General features: G+C 37.3%; 1 protein-coding gene across 3 annotated transcripts in view; it reads left to right on the top strand.

Annotated features, from left to right (window-relative positions):
• LOC117213549 (amphoterin-induced protein 1) overlaps positions 1-22,179 on the top strand; it is a 169,422-nt gene that overhangs the window by 114,495 nt on the left and 32,748 nt on the right. Inside the window, exons 1-2 of one of the 3 annotated variants that reach the window (XM_033458968.1) lie at positions 10,622-10,834; positions 21,369-21,433. The exons of 1 other annotated variant lie outside the window; for it this stretch is intronic. The gene's annotated coding sequence lies outside the window, so the exon portion shown is untranslated. Of the gene's footprint in view, positions 1-10,621; positions 10,835-21,368; positions 21,434-22,179 lie in introns of those variants that run through there. One more of the 3 variants, XM_033458967.1, reaches the window with a different exon arrangement.

The following is a 22,179-nucleotide window of genomic DNA, read 5'->3' as shown; positions in this document are numbered from 1 at the left end:
ATTCAGTCGCGATCGAACGATGTGGCGGCAATTTCGAAAAGCAGCAGCAGAGACGTGGTCAACGGCGCTTGTAATTTCAAGCGAATCTCGCGGCGCATAATAAAGCCACTTAGGTGGATGATACGACGCAAACCATCGTGTGTCATCGTATCGCGTCTGTGTTGCGTAATGGCCAGAAATAGCACAGACGTTTCCGTTATAATTTGAGTTGGATCGCAACTGCTCGGTCACAAGATTCACTTACGAATCATTTTCTATTATTTTCGTAAATTTTCTTTCGTATAATAAACGTAAATAATGGTAAGATAACATACCTATGCATTTTGTCTAGCTGAACATAGAGAAGTAATATGCATATATGTAGTTAGACAAAATTTACCTTCCTTCGGCTCTTTGTCTTTTTTTTGAACATTCTCTTACGAACCTAGTTTCCTTTCAAACATTTCTCTATTAATAGACTATCAACGGCTCTCTCGTACTAATTAGTAAGATTTAACAAGAATCATAAAAATCTGAACTGAATTGAATTTAAAGAATTTAAGATACTTAAAGAATGTAATAGAGATCGTCCGCAAATAAATTTTCAATTAGTTAAAAGCAGTTGGTAATAATTGAATTTCGGCATTGCTTTATCCGCATGCCAGATACATTGCGCTCAATTATGACCTCAATGCTCGCCTATTTACAGATATATTATTTATGTTGCCTCGAGACGATTTACGGTATCGTGATTTATTTAATCGTTAAACGTTACAACTAATGCTAATTATCGTTTCATGAACTAGTCACCGACAGATAATTTATTTAATTCGTCCTACCGATGTTCTCGCGGCGCTATTGTATCGGTTTCGATAATTTCGCTGATTAACGTTCGGTCACGATGTTATCTAGTCAACGACACGGAACTCACCGAGCACCCAAATCGATTTGTCTTTATTTCACAAAATAACAGAAGCATCGTTAAATTGTAACCGAAATTATCTGTACATTACCTATATAGCTGAATGCTATAGATCGCATGTTCAATTAATTCTACTATATACCATTAAAATTACCATCTTTTAACATGCTCGTGTATTTATAAATTGTTATTTGTATTTAATGAATTCAGCTAAAAAATTCTTAATTAGTATCGGTAATGTTGAAAATAGTTGTTTAACCGAATAGTTTCAATATTCGGAAATGGTAGAGCAAATATTAGAGTACGACTCTCAACAAATTTGGAAAAACAATTTCGAAAGAACAATTTGATAGGAACGCGCGTAGTAGTAGTTGAAGCAGCTCTGTAATAGAATCTAATAGAATGTGAAAGCGATTGTTTATTTTTATAGCTTGCGAAGTTCGAGGAAAGGAAGTTAAGAGATTTCTATGTAAAGTGGGGCGATTCACAATATGCAAAGTGCAATGCACAATATACAATGCGATTTCAAATTGTGACTTTTCCTATTCGCTAGTAACTACACTATGCATATAAAATTTCGAATTTCATTATCAAAAAGTACTTTATTACTTTCTTTCAAATGATAACGATAATTTTACAACAATACTAGCAACAAAACCAAATCGTGTTCTGAAGTGCAGACCTCTATATTTTTGATCACAAAATTTTCAAACTAGCAAACCGCAAAGACGATTACCTCAAACCATCTCAAACCACCTCAAACCCTCTGGTTTCCATTTCAACCCCCAATTCTCGTGTCTCCTACTCATTTCCTCTTTAATTCGCCGAAATCGTTGCTGGAACCCGTTTAATCCCTCGCAAGCCCGATATCAACCTTCTATCAAGCAGGTCCATCGTGTCACGGAATCGTTTTTCTTTCGTGCTTTACACGCGTTAAGCGTCGAGACACGCATTTGCTAGCGGGTATCCTCGACACTGTTGTTTGCGAAGGTCTCGAAAACGTGAAAGGTCCACGGGACCAGATACTTACGAGACCGCAGACGATGATTGACATCGTCATTAAGCCGAACTTCAAACGCACCCATGGCTGGTACGCGCGAACCCGTAGGCGAGCGAACTCGTGTACACGCTCGTCGTGCATCTCTTGGCCTGTGCGTGTGCATGATCGCTGGGCGAACGTTGGTGCGGTGGTTGGGACGAGGTTGAACGCGGAGGAAAGGAGATGGCGAGCAGCGATGGCTATAACCAGGGTCAGAGCCCAGAGCAGGCTACGATGGTATGTGGGTGTTTAGGAGGAGAAGAGGGTAGGGAGGAGCAAGGGTGTTCTCGATATGATTAATGCTTAGCATGCGTGCTCATATGCGGAGGACAGCTGTGAGTGACTTGCACTCCGCCCAAACGACGTCCGTTCGGCCAATGCAGCTCTGTGTGCACTCGTACGTGCGCTTACGTACGCGCGCGCCTCGATTCGCGACGCCGCGCGATACTATGTCCCGAATGCGCGACGTGTTCGACACGTATTAACTCGTATTACATCTATGATGCGGGATAGCTATTGCCTCTCACAGTACTGACACCTCCACAACGACGACTCCACCTTCTCCGTCAACCACACGCACGTATGCCAACTCTATACCAACAGTTTCGAGCTTCTCTTTCAGTGGCGTCTCCCTGTGCATGTAGGTATGTGTCATTCTCTCTCTCTCTCTCTCTGTCTTTGTCACTCTAGAACCTACAGGCTACGGGTCGTCACGCCGAGATTGTATAGGACGGTGAAGTACCTGTGCGCGGGTACCGATTTAACGCGTCACCTATTTACATGTTGACGTCGAAAGGGGTCAGCGTGCCGTTAAAAAGCGACGTTTACGTACAGCGTACTACTACGGGTAGCTCGGTTCTCGTTAATCCGGCTGTTCCCTGTTGGCGAACATACAAACTTTCCCTGGTCGTTCGTTGACCGACCTTCGCGCACCGTGTACACTTTTGTTGAGGTTTTCCCCGTTGTTTTCCTCGGTCCTTTTCTCTCCTCGTTTTCCCTCTGTTTTTTACAGCTTTGTCATTTTCGCGTTTGGACCTTTCTTCTCCTCCTTCCTTTTTTTTCTTGTTTTTGTCTCTCGTCGGGAGAAAGGCGAATGATTGAAACGGCGATGAAAGCAACTAGATTTTGGCACGTTTGCTGGTTTCGGTCAGCAATTTTTATTCGATTAATTTGTTAGATGAAGAATGATTTAAAACTGTGAAAAAAGTAGTTTACGGTTTTCATTCATGATGCTATTAAACTGCGTTCTAGGTTGTGGTATGGTTGAAATATTTCGCATCTGAAATATTCATTCCATAACATTATAAGGCATTAACATTATTTGCAAACTTAATTGAATGATGATACTAATTCTGAGGCTTGAAATAAATATATAATATCTCTTACAATCAATTAAGATTAAGAAGCTCAGTTTTTCTCAACTTCAATTTTTCTCAAAAACGAGATAAATATACAAATAATCCAAACTCACTGAAGATTCTACTTATTACTTAAATATATTATAATATACATAATATTCGCCAATTTTTTATATGCCAATACCGCACAAGTAACTACGGCACATAAAAATATTCTTTATCCTCCCGAAAGTATGATGATCCTGAACCATCTTCGCTCCACGGTTTAAAAACACATTAACCCATGAACACCTCAATTTTATATCCTATAAACGTTCTCCACCCCAGAGCACGCTACCTAACTCTAGCCTAATATCGTGCCTCGACTCAGCTCCTTCTAATTATTACGTCATAATTAATTTCATGGCCGTGACATATTAATTCTTCGTCCACTTAGATCGCTTCACTCGTTCTGCGTTTTTCTCTTCCACTTAACCAGCATCGAGAGTTCGTACATCGCGTCGCTGTCGTTGTACCCATAAATTATATCGAACGAACACGTAGCAACGAAAAGGCACGAGGAAGGAAGGAAGGCTCGCGTAAACTATTAATCGATATTCCATTTGCATCGACTTCTGTGGGACACGCGTCGCGGGTTTGAAGCACGATGCGAATGAGCGACTTTTTTTCCACGCGCGTTATTGCATCGGACACGCAGCATTAACGATCAAGGAACATTGCAATGACTGGCGAAAATATTCGAACACCTATGTATGTTCAAAAGAGTAGAAGACCGATGATGTTTATAAAAAATTGAAATCTGCCCCGTCACGTACATCACCTTTTTGCTATTAACCCCTTTTTTGCAAAGATTAGAAATTAGAATGACAAGATTTTAATTAAAAATAGAAGAGTTGCATTTCTCCGAAAATCATGAAAGTGAAACATCGGTTATTTGAGAATTGAACAATTGAGTATTAAACGTGTATCTGCGTAATGAAATTAAGAAATGATTAAAAAGTGAAGTAGATTAGCCTGACTTCTGAGAAGCTCATATAATACAATAGACTGCTGAAACGCGCGTGACGTTCTCGCACGACAGAACTCGTTTCGCATCGAGTTTAAAACGCGGATGAATTCGCTTTGACTACCTTTGGGCGCGCGCGAGCGCGCAAACTCGAGGACAAACGAGCCCCTGTTTCTGCTAACACTTTCTCGTGGCTTCGCTAGAGTCTCAGATGGAAAGATTGTGCCCGTAATTACATTGCTGGTTGTTTTAACGCTGACGAGGAAAGGGAACGTGCGCAACCCGGCAAGAAATGATATCGATCGTAATTCAAGAGTGTGCGGGAGTTGGCCGTTACGCGATACAAAAGAACAGTTTTACGGCTGTCGGGGTTATTACCTCTCTCGTCAGCTTCTTTATGCTACGCGTCATTAGAAATCAAATGGAACGAGAAATATGGGAACGGAGAGTGGTCTTCCGCAAAGTAGGCAGTGGTTAGAGATCGGTGCATGATTGAAGAACGTATGTGATGGAGAACGATGCGTGGTTTCAGGTTATCTGCATCGTTAAAATATTTTGCTTATTCGTTGTGTATATTAATCTTTTTATTGTCTCTTTTTATCTTTGTCTTTTACTGTCTGTGCTCTTTAGTTTGAACTTGACTCTGAAGGTTATTTAAGCTTTCTCTATAAGTATTTCTGCTATAACGAAAAATTGATTCTTTTAGCAAAATTATTATCGACTACTCGATAATTGGTCTGTATATTGTACATTCGTATTTAGGTTCCTATTATGCACTCGTGAAGTTGCTACAACAAAGGGAAATGTTGTACTCGAAGCAGATTTTATAAATGTCGGAACATACGATTTAACGTAGCGATTTTTCACTAGAAACTGAAACTCAAAAAGAAGACTGAGAAATGCCACCGACAATAATGTTTACCAAGAGCTATTATTGAAAATAATTTAGAACGAACGGCGAAAAAAATAACGTTTCAAACGAAAATAAGCCATTTTACCATTATTCATCGTTCGACTAAAATAAAAAATATAAGGAAGACGTACGAATGAGTTTTGTACAAGATAAGCGTTATATATTGTAAACTTGACTCACTCGTTAAGACTGACTCGTTATAAAATATTTCTTGGAAAATATGGTCAAGGAAAATATTTTTTTATTGCCTGTACTCATCCACTAAAATTATTCAATTTCTGCTCGAAACAGTTTTACCTGTCGTCAGAAATAAAGGGGATTATTAAGTTCTGTTTTTAATGCTACGCTTTGATTATGGTAACTAGGCCAAGCTGTAACTTTCCTGTAATTGGATAAGAGAAAAGAGAAATTGGCGAAAAAGAAATTTGCATGATATAATAATCCTTATCTTGCTGCAAAATAATTCTGTTATAGTAATTCTTCATTAAATAAAACTATGTAATTTATTTGAATAAATCTATTTTACAGTTATTTTACGTCTTATAAAATACTATCTTATAAAATAGATACAAGTGAAGATACTTTAATGCAGAAAATTGTTTGCGAAACATTCGTTATTGATTCTCCTTCCTTAATTTCGAAATAATGAAGCAGTTTTCTACACCAGTTCTCGGAAGTTGTTAGTCATTTCGATTATGAAACATCTCATACTCTTGTAATATTCACTACATCTAATTTCTCCAATTTTTCATAATATTCACTGCACCTAATTTTTCCAATTTTTTGTAATATCCATTTCATCCAATAAAATACTTCAATTTCATGAAATGTTTAATGGAACTATTCTACTCGAGCAAGTTAATAAAAAGAGCTAAAATCCAGACAGTGGAATAATCATTATTATTGCAAAATAGAGAATTATAAAAGATAATCGTATATCCTAGATCGATATAAAGATACAAAATCCTGTTAATTTTTAGCAAAAAGATCTAGGTAGATTTTTTTTTAAATTGAGACGGTCCGTAGGAATGGAATTCGTACAATGTGTATTGTTCCATTGATACCGGACTGACACGGTTATCTGGCAGAATTATGTCATTAGGCTAGTGAAGTAGGCCATCTTTTTCAAGCACAGAGCATCCTTGAAACGGGGCATCATCCAGTATGACTTACACCGCCAACATAAACTACACACAAAATCCATTTAAGCGTTCTTGAGTAAAAAGTTATTCGTAAAAACGGAAAGAGTTTCAACAAACGCGGGATACAAACAGCTCTCTCGAGGAGGTGGTTCACAATACGTTCTAGAAGAATAGGAGAAAGAAGAAAGAACGAAAAGGAAATAGGAAATGGGAGGGGGTAGAAGGAAAAAAGATTCCACTTTATTCTTTCGTGTTTCTCTGTATTCACTCTGCGTTCTCGCTCGATTGTTTGTCGTACTTGTTTCGGAGATTGATTCGAAAAGATTTACAATCCCTTTATCCAGAGATTGTTGGCTGTACGTGTGTATGCAACAATGGCACACGATAGTTCCGTAGCGAAAGCAAACGGAAGCTGGTGATACTTGTTTGTTATTAGCAATATCTTCGAGAAGTTTTCCACTTGCTTACCTAGGAAAAGGATCGATAGAGCGAATTTCGCGAGGAAGGATTATTTGTGCATGTCTTACTCTTTTCCATTTTTATTTCTAAGATGAAATTAAACAACCTCGTTGTAGATACAAACATCATAGTTAATAAAGTGTGATAAAGCTAACGCGAAAACAATGAAACGGACTCTCTTTTCATTTCTATTTAGATGTTCCATTTAAATATTCATAGCATAAAGGAAAATATAACATCCGATTTTTCCCTAAAATAATTGGATTTTATGACTTAGTAGTTTCTATTGAATTGTAGTAGTTCAGATCGCAATGAAACAATAACAAGGGGAACTCAACCTAGAAACGGTAAGAAGCGAAACAAAGAAACATGATTATATGATGTGTATAACATACTGGACGGTAACTAAGAAAAATTATAACCGGTCACCAATGCTGCTTCGAACCATTCATCCTGTGACATGACTTAGCACCGGGAAAACCAAAAAGCATGCGGTCATCGGATCTGTACGGTTTCTGTAGTATTTTCCAGAATGCGAGCAGCGCGCAATGGAACTTGAATACGTAGTTATAAAAAATCAATGGCCAGTTTCAACACGAAGTATCCATTGTAAAGGAATTTCCTACGGTACATTAGCGTCACGTCGGCACAAAATGCTTGAATGTCAACAGATTTTTCAATTTTATCAGCAATTTTCCAAATGATTTATAGATCGACTGCTGAAATCACAGAGTACGTATGGTACCGATAATAAATCTAATACGACAGGTGTTTTAACGACGCAGCCTACATCTTTCTTTCTTTCTCTTTCTTCAAACGTCTACAAAGGGAGGAAGTTGACAAATTGATAAAGCTGCACAAAAAGTTGCGCAAGCAAGGAATTAAGAGGATGGATATTGATCAATTTTTAAACAGCATATAGCATTCTGTTTCATAAAAGTAATCGAAGATATATCGTTTTATATCTCGACGTTGAATATCGACTATCAAGGAAATTAGAATAGGAGTTTCATAGACAACCATGAGAGGTTATTGATCATGTCGACAAATATTGACGATGCTTTCCACGTTGTTATTCCCTATATTTTCGATCTCTGAAGTATTTATGGTCATTTTACTTGCAAAAAAATATGATGCAGATTAAAACACGTGAAAGCACGTAGTATTCTTACAGAATGTGAAAAAGCTTTTATAGAAATTTGACTAATTGTAAAATGGAATTAATTCGAGTAAATAGCTTGCTATACAGAAAAGTATCAGTGAATTAAAAATATCACAGAATGTCAACAACATTTTAACATGACGAAACGTACCTCATATTTTATATAAAACCTCAATATTCGAAGCTCTTTAACTTAAATTTAAAAAGAGAATTCTTTGATTCAAGGCGCGATTCTTTACGTATATTGAAACTGGAATTCTCTAAAATCGAAACTACGATACATTTTTTAATAAAGTAGCGAAACAAATGAACGAATTTTTCCTCAAAATCGAGCACCTCGGATAGGTTATTTTCTCTGCCACGAGCATACCGTTTCGATCAACGGATAAAATAAATAAACGATGGAAAACGTGACCGCAAGTCGAATTCAACGAAACAAAAGCGGCTTTGCTTCTCCGGTTAAACAGCACAGGCGACGATCGTGAAGAGATTTTAACTGCAAAAAAAACAACTTTGCCGCCCCCCCCCCTCTGTGTCGCCAATGCATATCTTAAACAATAATCAGACATACGTTACGCCGAAGAAAGTATTTTTGCAAAGAAAGCATTTAAAAATTTCTGCGAGACCGTGTTTCGAACAAACACAAAGCTAGAACGAGATACGTTAGGCCATAGGAACAGAGAAGAAAAGAAATCAATGCCTTCTGTACCCTTTTTGCTTCCTTAGCTGCTTGCTAAAAAGGTCTTAATTTAATGACGTGTTTCTTTTAGCACCTTGCTACCTCCATTGTTTCTTTGCTCGCACACTAATGATACAAAACGAGATGAAATTCTGGTTATTTTTGAAAGCTACTTCTATTGAATTATTCATTTTTTTACGATGGCTTTAATAATCACTTTATAAATTAATCGTAAATTTATAAAATAAAAATAGAAACGTTAAAGAGGAACATATCGGATTGGCAATTATTCATAAATTTGAGTAAAGTAATAAACATAAAATCATCCTAGAAATCATTATAAAGTTCATTAAATTATTTAGCACAATGTCCAATGTCTATAGATAGAATCAAGTGAAAAACCGTGTTAAACACTTAAAACTCTGGTGGAACGTGTAATAATTTTGTTGTTTATTATGTACTGTCATTTGCACAGAATGCAAATATAAAATATAAAATATATAAATATAAAAATATATATATATGTCGGAGTCAGGTTGGCACTTTGGGGCGTTCTATGAACCTTTACTTACTTTACCATCGCGGATGTGGTTAGTGTTTATCAGTGCGAATTTGGGCACTACAAGAGGCTATGAGTAACGGCAATAGGATGCCCGAGATGATGGTGACAACGAATCCAAGTTCGATAACGAATCCACGATCCACGGGATGACCAGTATCAGCGTGACTTACTCGGCAATTCGCTCAACGATTCACTCACTAAAAAACTCCCTGAATCCAGATGAACCTACCCTTATATACTCCTGTCCCCGCTTCTCGGGTCAATCCTTGTCTTTAAGGAGAGTCATAAAATCATTCCGTACCTCTGTCAGGTACGCGGCCCTCCCGTGACCGTGGCTACGTCTGGTGACCCGTTATGTCAGCTTAAACCTGAACCCATCGTCGTAACGCCAGGTTGGAACATTAAAAGTTGTTTTCCTTATTTTTATGGCTTAAACATTAAAATCTTGACCATGGTGATGGAAGGTTTTTCCCAGCATTCCCGACGGAAAGTCCCGCTGTCCTTCCCTCTCCGACATATAAATAATAATATATAAATATATAAAATATAAAAATATAGATATAAGTATGGTAACCTTTGTACGAAGGGCAAATAACGATTCGCGTGCGCGCGAACGTCAAAGTCGATTAAACGTTCTTATACGCGACACCACGTAAATACACGCATTACAACGGCCAAAATTATACGGAGAATACCACATACGATCTGCGGTAAATCTATAGCTCGCAAACAGAAACGCTAATTATAACTGGTAAGCTATAGTCTACTAAATTTCAATGATTTTTAGTTTTATGCAATATTTACATTTGTGTAATTTTTAATTTTATGATATTTATTTTTGCGGTTCTTTCAAAAGTACTCTTCAAGACATCGTACACATTCAAAGTTTAAGTTAATTACTTTTTAAATAAAGTACGTAATAAAAGTAACCTATAATATTACTTTCCTTTATTTTTTTAATTATCTGAATACTTTTATGGGATCCTGCTGTCAATATTGCTTATGACAGGATAATCACCCATAGATACCAGTTACAGATTAATATATGTACGTCGGAATTCTGAACCGTTCACCAGAACTTGTCGAATTGATTATTGCGGCAAAAGGAATATATATATTTACTCTTAAAAACACCCAGACGTTGCATCGTCGAGTAAAAGTGAAGAAACTAAAGTGTAGAGGGCAGGTAACGATAAAATTTCGAGAACTATCCTACCTCATGTCTGTGTGGATCTTATTTATGGTTGTAGACCTTTGCGAGCCAGGTATAGGCAGGAACAATAACCAATCAATTAAGTGTACTTCTACCTGTTCGTTCAAGCACCGAGGAAGAGAATTCCCGCCATAGTGACTGTCTTCGAGAAGTAAACAGTTCCATTCTAACGTTGGAAGCAGGAACGTGTATACATACGTAGATGTTTTCAAAGTAAGAACGAAAATACGTTCAAGCGTGCGCGAATCTTGAAAACAAAAAATATTTACGATCGGTTGATGTGTAAAATGTTGTGTTACAGTTTCTTTTAACGTGATCGTTAAAGTCGTGTGTTTATTTGACGATAAATTGAACGTGAAAAGATAATCTATTCGACATCTAAAAGTGCATATAAGAATATGTATGTATTTCTAAAAAGTTAATTTTATTTCAAAATAAACATGTAGATGTATAAGTGTATTCTTATGGATATTTGAACATAAAATTTTATAGAAAATTTCGACGTACATAGTACTTGCTTGTTTCGAAGACTTCATCTTACACCATCTTATTATATGACCCATAGAAATCCGTGTCAGAGAATTCAGAGTATACGACGTGTTGGTACAAGTCCGGCTTTGCACGTGGTATGGAATATCTGAATAATATAGTTGCTATATTGTGTTTAAATTGCGGGGGTATTGCGTCTGACTTGTGTTTGAATATTTGACGTACGTACCGTGTGTTTTCGTGTATATATATAACAAAACGTTTGGATAGTATAAATCAAATATAACGTACACTATACATGGTTGTTACGGAAGGTGACTTATGTTCCATTTGGATGTTTGAATTGTGAATCTGCTGGACTCGCAAGTTAAACAAAAATATTCCTTTCATCGGTTCACGTTGAGAATAATTCCGAATAATTGACGTACTAGTACCGGAAAGCAGAATTCCTACGGTCCATTAGATTTATTGCAATGTTATTACGTTAGCGTGAAAAAGTACGACGTCCTGTAATATAGAGAAGTGTAAGATAAGTGGATTACAAAGAACCGAACAGGAGGTAACGACTGGAGCCAATTTTCCGATACTCCTAATTGACGTTCGTTTAAATCAATTAAAAAAAAGGAAGCCTCGTAATTGGCTGAACCTTAAAATCTGATTTCAACCGCGTAAAAGTGGCTGGAATAAAAGTTACTTCACTGGCTTACTATACTGGCTCTACCGGGTTTAATCACATTTTTTGTTGTACTTTTAAATTGAAAAAATATCTGGTAAGTAGAGATCGATATTTGTAATATTCTATTCTCGCGTTCATCGTAACTTTTACTATATTAATTTTCATTTTAATTTCAGTACAATAATCTAACATAAACGTTTAAAAGTACAGAAATTAATAAACAGAAAGGTACGGAAATTCAATGTATAAAACAGTGATACAGGAAGATTACTCTTCTAAAAGCAATCCGATATCAGAAGCAGAAATACTCTTATAAATATTAGTCTTCTGATATATTTTCTCGGTTCACAAAAATATCCTTGTCATATACAACTAATATCTTCTATTTCGATACTAAATTCCATCTTTGAAAGTAACTATCACGCTTATCCCAAAAGGTAAATTCATCAAGATAAAACATGAATCGTGCAGATTCAATAATAATCTTCAATAATCCGAATTACCGTAAAGCCTGATAAATTTCGAGCCATTTAAATTAATTTCCTGGAAAAGCAAATCGCATTAAAAACAAGCTCTAACGGTCCATCGATATTCGTTGATCCCTTTGACGATGATTCGAAATAAATTAAAGGTGAAATCTCATCGAAAGGCGTAAGAAAGAGGAAAAAAGTAGAGTAGGACGAAGGCAGATTACGTGAAATCGGGGGTATCGCGGTGATCGAATTCGATTTGCAATGTACAAGGATCGGGTCGGGAGTCGGGCCAATTGAAAATAGTTCGGTTTCAATCCAACCCATCTCGGAACTTCCCGAATGCTCCTGAATAAACACTGACTTTCTGTGCGCGAGGCTGAAATCAATTCAACGGAACAACCGAGGCGTGTTAAAGGTGGCTTGAACGCGACAGAGAAAACGGACGCGGCCATCCACTAGTCAGATAAGGAGGCAGAGCGGGAAAATTTGAACGGAAGGACCGCGAGAAGATCGAAGAAGAACGAAGTCAAGAACCGTCGACGCGTTCTATCCGGTTGAATAAAAAGCATCGCGTCGGCCAAACGAGATGGAAACTTACCGCTTCTTCCGCGCCCGTCCCGAATCGCATTTCGGTTTCGCTGGCAGGGAGAAACCTCCTGGAAATCTTGTTGCGCATGCTATCGATAATGCATCCCCCTAACACCGACTTACTGACGCAAGAACCAATGCACTCGTGCCACTTCGTCGATTCTCACGCGGTAAACTCGCGTAACAAATCCCTCCATTCACCGGATAGCTGGTTGTACGATCCTTTCTTTTTGGATAATCTTCGAATTGGGTGAAACGATTCGGATGAAGATATAATAAATTCCGTATTTTTTAATCGGTTTTAGTTTTAGTTAGGTATTCTTCTAATGATGTTTTCGGAATAAAGTAAATTTTTTTGCTCGTGAGATTTGGTATCTCAGTGTATATTAATTGCTATTTGATAGAAGAAAAGAATTATATTTAATTAAAAAAATAAATCCTTCGAGACGTAGAAGATAGAATACACAGAAAAATATCTGTGCCATTCGTTAAATATTTGCGAAAGCTCTGCAAGAGCCAAAAACGACATTGAATAGTAACTCACGTTTTTTAAATTATCGAAACGTAAAAATGTGTATCGATATCATTGAACACGTTTGCGATCGACGCGCTAATTTAATAATCCAAAAAAGGAAGAATGGAACACAGAAATACAGAAACAGAGAGAACAACGGCAACTGAGACAAAACTGTTATAGGCGGCGTATTGTTTGGTGTCTAGCAATAGAAGACAGCTCGCACCATTAGACCGCGTTGTGTTTCGACTCCGACAAATATTTGCCGACGGTGAAACAGGAAGACTGACATAGAACGCGTCGTGCACACAATGGAAAAACCAGCGTTGCTTCGCGATATAAGGATCGATACCGTGTCGGTTATTTATATCATGCTCGTTAATCCATCCCGCGATCCGTCGCGCGACCCGATAATGCGTATAATTCGACTATCGGTAAATCGTTGCCAAGGTTGGTCGAATAACCGCGCGAGATGGACGACATCGAAAAGCGCGATGGCGGATCCGGTCTGGTAGCCGACGACACGAACATCTGTAACATGCCCGCGTTGCGAAGAGACACGGGAGATATACGACCAGCTTCGTGCGATTGTCGGATTCTGTTCAAAAGCGAGGGAAAATTTGTTCTACAGAAGCGAACACAGAGAAAAAATGTTACTTGTTAAAAATTCCACCGACTATCATATCGTATAAACGCAGTAGAATGTGTATATTATTTTATTTCTGTAAGTTATTTTGACATTTATTTTATTAGTTTGCGTATAATACCTTTTTACTGACTGAAATAACTCTACTATACGGATTATTCGAATTTTCTTCTGTTTTTGATATCCTTCCTCGTTGAACCTGATGTCGAATTTACACTGTTTCGAGGAACGCGGCAGATGGGCGTTGCTTTCATCTTCGTTTTGTACGCAACGAGCAAAACAATGTAAATTCGGCTTAAAGTACACGATATTTTCTCATTCCTTCGTTATTAGGTACATTAAGGGCTAATGATGTCTCTATAGTATACAACAAGTTTAATTATTTTGTGCAAAGTTCGAGATTGAAATAAGATGTTGAAACTTAGGTTGCAATACTGAAGGGACGATGGACTGTCAAATAGCAAACGTCACTGAACATGACTGATCATTTGAGTTTAGCAAAGGCATGACTTACCAAAGGAGTTGTTTTTACACAGAAGCTTGCAATTTCTGCTCGCTTTGATTTGTGGAAAGGGCGCGGGACACTATCGTACAACGTGAGACGTTCACTAATGACTGGTTCTTTAGAGACACGGATCTTTCGTGCTTCTATGCTTCCGAGTTACATCGTTATATTATACAATGCTGTTCATTGCCGTGTACAATGTTTTTAATGTTTTTACGCCGTTAATTTTTGTACTTTTTTTTTGCGACAGCATGATGCTGTTTTAGCATCCATATTATACCACGTCCCAGTTTTTTCTCGCCTGAAAATATCGTGTCACATATTGCACGATTTCTCATTTTTTTCAACTTGTTTTTTTCAACGATTTCGAGACGTCATCTTACCATTTTTAATTCCGTTATAGCGGCATAGACGCGTTTTCCAGGACAATGGAAATTAAAAATTTCCTTACTTCTACTTAAACCGAACTTCGCTAAACTTGTACTTAATCGAGCAGTCGTGTACTTTAATAAAAAAATTTCCCGTAATTCGATGTATTTAATGGTGTATTAACATTACATTTCTAAACATTATACACCTTCTATTTATGCTTGATACGTGGCGGACAAACTAGAAGAAATATTCGACTCCTCCATTTGCACCTTTCAAACATCCTCTGCTAACACAAGTCATTACAACAATGTTGCTTATTCTCAAGAAAATTCTTCTCCGCTTATACACATATACTGTTCTTCCTATTTTGACGTTTATTTCCTGCATGCCTGACTATACTCCCCAAAATTTCCTAGTTGCCAGCACACGAGCATAGCCAATTTGGATGTACCTTGAATATACTCGAATATAACATCTCAACATTTTCAACGGACGAATAACTAAACAGCGAGGAAGAAGCGTTTATTCTTCTTGCTTCCTGATGGTTATGGGTCTTGCGAAACTCCTGCAGCGCATAAGTATGCATTTCTGCAGCTTATTACACGTATAAAGTATCCGATTTAACGTCGCGCTTTATCTTTCTTTCATCCCTTCCTTTCGGTCTTCCGGCGCCGTGGCTGAGAACCGTCGCCGGCCGCCAACCCCCTTTTTCTTCTGCTACGTTTCGTTCGTTCCGCAGCTTCGTCTCGCTTTGTTCACCCGGTTCGGAGGCCACAGCGTGCTCCTCCTGACCTCTTTCTTCCCTTTTCGTACCGGGAGAAATAATTTAATTCGTATTACGGCCGTTACCGCGGCAAGAAAAGCCACATTGTCGGCGCGTAGATGTTCCGCATTTGAAATCGAGAGAAGAAAGAGGAATTCGTTGGTTGGTTACTGCCGTCGCTGCTACTGGCTGCTGCTGGCTGCTTGGTTGCTTGGTTGCTTGCTTGCTCGTTGGTGGCTCTTTTCACGCGGCGAAGAAACAGCCTGAAAGAAAAGGCTGCTGCGGTTCTTGCCTCGTAATAGACGTTGCAAACCGAGATTCTCAGAATTTCTACTGATGGAATATGTCGAAAATAGAGGACTTTTGAATAAGGCTTTGATTTCGTATACTGGACTGCTCGTGTGTTTGTAAATGCGCCAACCGCCACGATAAGGTTTTGTTTCCAGGTGTGCTCTTTCTACCTCTCTTTCTCTTTTTCTCTTTCTTTCTCTGTATAGGTCCATGGTTTGAAAGAGCTTCTTGTTGTTCGAGTTAACTTAATTTTCAATTTTTTTTCTTTTTGGTCTCTCTTTCGTTCGAATTTTTAAACAAAGGCACAGACGACTGACAAGACCGTAGAACTCCCATCTTTGTTTCAAATTTTACTGCTGGCTGTAGGCTATATCGGAGAAAATGAGCATAAATGTGGAAGAATTGCGGTCTGAGAAAAATATACTCTAAGAAATGGAAGTTTGATGTATTACCCAAGAGAAATATAAACGTTTTACCGTGTTTTACTCGTTAGTTTCAGTCATAAAACGAACTACATAGCTTTTTAATTTGTTTATCAATTATTACATGTTCCCAAGTCCTTTTAATTTGTTTTTATTTTTACAACTATTTACTCTATAGGTATAGAATGCCACGATAGCATTAATTAATGTGTAATAAGATGTGCTTAGCAAGAATGATGTACAAATTCACTTGAAATAAACATTTACATCTGTGTAACCGTCGATAAAATTATCGAAACTGGATTTCCGTGAAATAGATGGAATTAACTGTACGCAGTTGGGTGTAAAGTTATATTTTCGCGCCTCAGCAATAATTGGTTCCATAAGGTCCACCAGCAAAACTAGTAAGAGAACTCGGTACAGGCTATGCTGTGTCTCCTTCGATGACACCCATTACGAGCTCTTCGTTAGTAAGCCACGGTAATTAATTATCATGCTCCTATGAAGCTGGCGAACGCTACAAAGAGAAAGCATATCCATGCCTGATTTCTCCGCTTGGTAACAAAGCGAGAAGTGCCCGCGTTAATTATTTATTTGACCGCGAAAACATGAATTGAAGTCTCTGTTCTAATTCATAGCTCTATCATTTCTCAACTGTGACATATCGTAATAACATTATATAAAATATTTTCTTTATTATGAAATGATATCATGTATTACATGTTGCATGTGCAACTAAAAAGAAGTAAAGAATGATACATATATAGACAAAGGAATTTGAACTTTTTCATTAACGCATGGATAAAGAAAATTCATATTATTATTAGACGAAATTATTGTATTCACTATAGAAAAGAAGTTATACTTCATATTAAATAGTAACTAAAATTAGATTAATACGATCGCATCTTTATAGAAATAAATGAGCATAAATTTAGTGATCAAGTAATATCCGGCTTAAGGGTGCTTGTTAAATAATTAATCAAACTTCCATAAATGTTGATTAAAGTTAAATAATTAATAGGTTCGGGGAAGTTGTTTGTTTGCAGGACGTAAGACCGGTAGAACTTATGCGCTGTATTACACATGCCGTATCTATAATAAATTAGGTCTGCATTAACGTGGATAATGCACAGATTACAACCTACTTTCCATTTTAAATCATAATCTGCTGATTAAGAATTCCACGTAAGCGCAACTCGATATCGGATCCTATAACCGGTTTTGTTCTCTTTGTCAATATTCGTCATATCATTTAGCATTAAATTACGAAGACAATGAACAGAATAATAACATGAAAAATCCAAGAAAAGAGATCGAAGATAAAAGAATATTTTTTTTCTTTCTAAAATCTTATTCTCCCGAATAGTTGGGAAAATTAGTTACACTCATAGAGATAGACTTTCTCTAGCGATTAAAACGAACAATCGGGGATAGCACGAAGGAAACGAGGTAAAGGAAATTAAGAAAAGATTTATTTAATAGAGGCTGGCCTGGGCAAAGGGTTGTTAGGCCTAAGATAAAAGTATCGTTCAAAGTCAACGGTTGAGTGAGAACATGTGGGAAAAAGAGATTGCTGGAAATCCCGTCACCGGTGATTGCTTAGGCGAAATAAGGCGGGCGCATCTGTGCAGAATGTTTATGACTCGAGACATCTGCTTGACAGACGTTATACTTTCACGGGTACTTTCCCTTGCACGTCGGCAAAATAATGGTCGTCAAAGTTTATGAAGTTTTGTGGCTTATGGAAGGTCCCAACCGTTGTTCAATTTCTCTTCGTCCTCGATGAATTTTTTGAGAGTTATTCCAAAACCACGAACGTATCAGACGATTTAAGTCGAGTTTACTGAACAACTAGGTATAACATATCTTATTTGTTGCTTCTTTATCAATCGACATCACAAATATTGAAAAAGATAAAATATTGCTTATAATTACACTCGTGTGAAATATCTCTAGAACTGAACTTCCTTGTCTTGATAACGATCTACAAGTCACAAAGTAAAAACCGTCCTTCTTTTTGTTGCATTAAAAAATGAAAATGAACTCTGCTCTAATTTAAGAGAGCGCAAATGTTGCGGAGAGAAGATAATTCAAGATGTCCGATAGGTAAACATAAACCATGTGGTACTGTACGTCTTTAGAATAATTAAATACCTCGATTGGAAAGATGTTCCTCGATGTTGGAAGGCTAGATTACCCTCGTAAAATCCTGTTTCCTCAGGCTTTTCGATTTTGCCCTATAAATGAGTGCTTGCTATTCCTTGGAAACAGTCCATTACAAGACGGAGGAAGGGATGAGAATAGATATCCTCGAAAGACCTCGAGTCCTTGCGAGCTCACGTCCAATCAGATTCGATCGATAACTCTCAGATGTTATTCGTGATAGCGTATTCAATTAATATGGCTATGAAAGTGGAAAGCACTTTGTTATGACTTTGGGCAATATCTGCGAGTCTCTTATTGCATACCCGTCTGCTATAGAAACTCTGGCAGATCTTCACTGGCAAAGATAAAGTGCTGGTATTTAATGTTCGGAATTTTAATGATAATTTCCGTAAGCTCATCATACTAATAAATTCTAAAATTTGAATTCGAATTTAACTAATCCAAATTTTTATAAGCCACATTTACAATTCTATATTTTTCATATTTTATATTTAGTGATATTTACTGTAAATAAACAGCAGGGTTGGTCAAATTTTTAGCGATTACTAGTGATTTTATCAAATAAATATGTATATATTTTATATTTCTTTGCAGTACGAGATTGCGTTCGATATTATTGAAAATAAAAATTAATAAATATAGGAATTTAATAAATAAATTGCAAACGTCCGCTAAATAGTGATTGAATATTCCGGAAATGTAGTATTATCAATGTTTTTGCGTTACCGTGATATGATTATGGCTCGAATAAACTTGGTAGTTTCGGTTGTATTGTTTTTAAAGTTAATGGGAGCACGATCTCGTAAAGAGTTTACGCGACAATATTTTATTAGCTTTTCGTTCTGTACAAATTCTGCAATTTATACGGTATTTAAATTTGCCGGCTTTATTAATAATATTGAATGAAATTTTGTATGATATTGTTATGTGATAAAATGTCAAATAAGAGAGCGCATTTTATGTGGAACGGAGATTATCGTGTCCAAAAACGAACAAGTTGATAGAGTACATAAATGAGAGTGTTCTGCCATAAATCACATTACTTAAAGTTCACTTTAGTTATTAGTATTAAGGTAAAAGGTAGAAGGTCTCAATTGTTCTACTTATAATCTTCATACACTGTTTAGCTCTAATCTTCTGTGTTTTATCGTGCTCTCGGTAGTTTGTTTAGTTTTTGTAGCTGTTTTACCTTGTTTTTAAATTTTTGCACTTTTAAACTCACAGCGGATTAATACTGCTCATCTTATAACCAAACTTAAGCTAAATCAAATTTTAATATTTTTACGGTCTATTGTACAAGTTTAGAAAATTTTTCAAAGACTTAAACTCCTCTTTCGTCATTGCTGCTAATAATAAAAATAAGTCACGCTCAAAAAAATGATCTTTTATACTAAAAATGTTAATTATATTTCTGAGGCTATATAATCTCTTCTAAAAATTTTCCATCCCTAATCGTGATATTCTTTCTTAAGAAAAACTTAGAAAATCAACTACTTCGTTTAACCCCTTAACCTACAACCACGGGCGTAGCCCGTAGTACGATGATCGGGCCAAACGTAAATATTACGAGCATAGCCTGTAGTAGATAATCGGACCAAACATAAATCGGCCCAAAATTCTCGAACGTAAATCGTAGGTTAAGGGATTAAGGTACACTAAGTACTCGCTCATTTTTCACGCGAGTGTACATAACACAAACACTGTGCAAATCTATAGCGCAAGATTTATCCCACAGAATTAATCTATGGTAAAAAGTAGCACTCGCCAACCTAGCCAGGCAAATAAATCTTGGTCACGAAGTTGGAGAGAAGAAAAGGTAGCTCTCGACCGGGTCTCGATTTTCTTATCTTCTTCTTCATGGCACGTCGAGGCGGCTCGGAGTTCCGCTCACCTGAAGTTTCGTGGTGCCGTAGTTCCGTTCCAGTTCTCAAGACAAACGATTCTACCCCGATCCCACCTCTGTTCGCGAGCATAGCTTGATGTTGTCACCGATTTCGCGTTACGAATCGCACAAAATAGAAGAGTTACCTTATCGACGTTCGATCACAAATCGTGATTCAAACTCGACTTGCTCCGTACGTGGTACGTGGTTTCAATATACGTTTCGTTACGTTTTCCAAGGGAAAATCGAGCATTGTAGCAGTTTTCCCGCGAATATTCGGCACCAAATTGAAAGCAGCCGCCGCGAAAAGCGGCTTACTCGACGTATAACTCGCGAATAGATTTCGACCAGGTCCCTTTGTTCCCATTAATAGAAAGTTTTTTGTTTCGCTGTTTGCCGAACCGTGCAACATAGAATGCCACGTATCGCAGCCGTTTCTCGGTCCCTTTTCGTTCCTGTCTCTCATAACCGGACAGGGGAAAAAGCTCCCCTTTGTCCGGTCGGTACTTTCGCGTGGACGTTTGCTCAGTAAAATAGAATTCGCGAACACCCGGAAATCCTCTTCGAACCCGATGAATTATTTACGCGGTTCTAGTTTAAAAATTCTTGTCTCCAGGGATAAGTAGACTTGTGTCTGTTGATCTTCTTTGCGGAGTCGATACTTGTTGCGGATTCACTTGTAAGTTAGCATTATACTAAATTAGTAGTAGGTTTGTGGATTAGGTGACATATAGGGGGTTATTCTTTTTCCTTTCATACTAGAATGACAAACGGAAACGATAATATATTTGACATTTTATTTATTGGAAATCGTGACGTATTACTATTCTATCGTGTCATTGTGTGACTGTACGATTGTTAGGAAGAGGAAATTTATAAAGAATAGATATATTACTCCCTCAGAAGGTTTAATAAAGTTGTATGTATTACCTTCCCTATTTTTATAAAATTAATGAAAATGTACTTCTTCGCTATCAATCTTGTAAATACAATATTTTATGAGTTATTTTAAGTAATGACATTTTGCAGAACGTGGGATATAAAGATATAACACCAAATTGACATAAAGCATCTTAAATTATTATAATTTATTCATCAACAACTATCGATACCATTAACGTTTTTCCTTTGGTTTCTATTTCAGAATATTCCCTCGGCAAAGTGACGCTCAAGGCGGTCACGGATTTCTCGCTTCTGTCTAAATTAAGGGTAAGCGTTTCCTAGCCTCGTATTTACATTTATATCTACCACTGTGTTGGCCCACGAAAACAGGGTTGGAAAACAACCGATTCCAATTTGTTCGAGAAAGTTCGTGGCCAAGCCGTTTCACCCCGGCGGTTTTCTTACTCTGAAACGATTAAGTCGATAAATTCCAAAGTTTTCCTCCTATTCGATGGCTGTTCTAGTATTTGTATTTCAGTATACCATTTTGCATTTTACTTGCAGCATCTACTTCTCCGTCGTCTTTTGCGAAGCCGACCGACGAAGTTGATTTTCTAAACATAGCGGTGAATTTTTTCTTTCCCCGATAAAAAAAAAGAGAAGCGAGCGCGAGAGAGAGAGAGATAGATAGAGAAAGAGAGAGAGAGAGAGAGACAGAGAGAAAGAGAGAGAGAGATAGAGAAAAAAGAGAACTCTTTGTTAACGATTGTTTGTACAACTTGCGGCGGAACTCGTGGAACTAGCGATGATAGGACAGTACAACGATATTTTTAAGCTCTCTCGCTGTGAATTCTTTTTTTCTTCCCTTTTGGATTTTTCAAAATACAAAAGTCGAGCATCGCAAATATACATGCGGACATTTAATGATAGCTCAATTTCAGGTTTCTTGTCTCATATTGCTACTGCTGCAACACTTTATATCTACGAAGTGAAACATTTAAAATTTAGCGAATTTTATTTAAATTTAGCGATAAATAATTGTTTGTGTGCCTTTTTAAATGAATCCGGGATAA

Source organism: Bombus bifarius, unplaced genomic scaffold, assembly GCF_011952205.1.
Source record: "Bombus bifarius isolate JDL3187 unplaced genomic scaffold, Bbif_JDL3187 scf7180000009125, whole genome shotgun sequence".
NCBI classification, from domain to species: domain Eukaryota; kingdom Metazoa; phylum Arthropoda; class Insecta; order Hymenoptera; family Apidae; genus Bombus; species Bombus bifarius.
The sequence above is the reverse complement of the archived record's forward strand: the minus strand, read 5'-3'. Positions and strand labels throughout refer to the sequence as shown.